Below are 1,765 nucleotides of genomic sequence, written 5' to 3'. Positions count from 1 at the left end.
TATAATATAAATCAAGATAGCCGTTAACACTGTTAAATTATATATATAAATCATCAAAGAAAGGTAAATACAGTGTTCGAATAAAAGACATAATAATACATCGTGTAGCATAGCTCTCAACGAATGATATATATATGTATATATATGTATATATAATTATATAAATATATATATATAGGATATTGAATTTTAATAATTTTAATAATTACACATATTACGAATTCTTGTAAATATTTTACCTACCTACAACTGAGTTGGCCAATTCCCCTATTTCAAGTCACCCGATCCACATCTAACGTCTAACACTGAGTCTGTCTTTGCAAAATTGAATTTAGGAGCAAAAACTTCCATCGAAATGAGTGCAAGTCAGATTCCTTTGAGTTCATGATACTTTTAAAATATGAAAATAATAATATAACCTAAAACATAAATTCTCTGGACTACTGGTCAAATGTAACTGTACTAAAAAATGAACGCAAGGTCTTCCGGTATTGTACAAGGCTATACCAGAATAAGGTCACAATAAATTGTGTTTTATTTGGATATACTGTACCATAAAAAGCAAGCACATATTTAACGTTAACTGATATGAGTAGGGCTTGCATTTCGATAATAATATTATTTCCATTTAATTTCATATTTTATATTATCGTCTTTAAGTTTCCAAGTGTATTGGCTAAGCGCCATGCTATTTTTGCATTCGGTTTCTTCCCCCTTGCGTCTTCTGCATTGGCCCCCGGACACAATGAAGGCCTCTTCGCTTTCTTTCAAGCAACTGTGAATATTCCTAATAGCCATCTTTCTGTTTTCCACCCAGTGGAGGGCAAAGAGTGAAACGGCTTTGTCAAATTTATTTCTCCACGGCGATTTCATTAAAGCCAAAATCCTGAGCCTCACATCATATACTCCACGTCCTTTGGTCGATTATTCTGATTTGGAAAAGTAGGCCCTAATCATGTCTTTAGAAATACCTAAACCTGCAAAGAACAAAATATATTTTGGCCTATCTGTGTTTTCTACCATGCTTTTTCTCCAAATAATATATTTACCGTCGTAAAAAATCACTATGTTTCGCCATATAAATTTATTATTCAATGCATTTATGCAGATATCAAAATGACATTAGTTAGGCGTGTATTTTGTAGGCCAAAGAAAATTGAGATATTTATAATTCAAACAGTACAGTATAGAAATATAAGTCTATCTAAAACAGTCTATTAATGTACTCCAGTAAAATTACATTTTTTTTCTAACTTGGGTGGAATCGATATAGCTTCCTTGTCCCCTTTTCGAAATGTCTTGGTTCATTGTCAATAGTAACCGAGTGTCCAGGAGAGGCTGTGTATTATATCGTACCGTAAAACCTCGAATTGAAGCCCAATGGGCTTAATTTCGAGAAGATGCCCATCGCGAATTGAAGCCCTCCCCCTCTCAGTTTGCAAAATTAGCCTCGAAATGAAGCCCATGGGTTTCTTTTCAAAATACTTACAGTACATACACTGTACATAAATTTCAATGAAACAAAATAAATAGAAAACACGCTTGGTTTATACAATAGTTTAGGTGATTTAATGCCGGTTAATATAATCCACGATAGAGATTAATGTTACAGTGGCCCTATAGTTATTCTTTATAGTACTAATTCCGAAAATTTACAGCATTCATTTTGAAAAGAAGCACCCCCCCCCCCATCTTCACTTTGCAAAAGTGGTCTCGAAAAGAAGCCCATCTCGATAAGAAGCCCATCAAAATTTCGCAATAAAAA

Source organism: Anneissia japonica, unplaced genomic scaffold (genome assembly GCF_011630105.1).
Source record: "Anneissia japonica isolate Jap-2015-1 unplaced genomic scaffold, ASM1163010v1 scaffold24_len2511860_cov200, whole genome shotgun sequence".
Classification (NCBI taxonomy): domain Eukaryota; kingdom Metazoa; phylum Echinodermata; class Crinoidea; order Comatulida; family Comatulidae; genus Anneissia; species Anneissia japonica.
Note: the sequence above shows the minus strand (reverse complement) of the source record.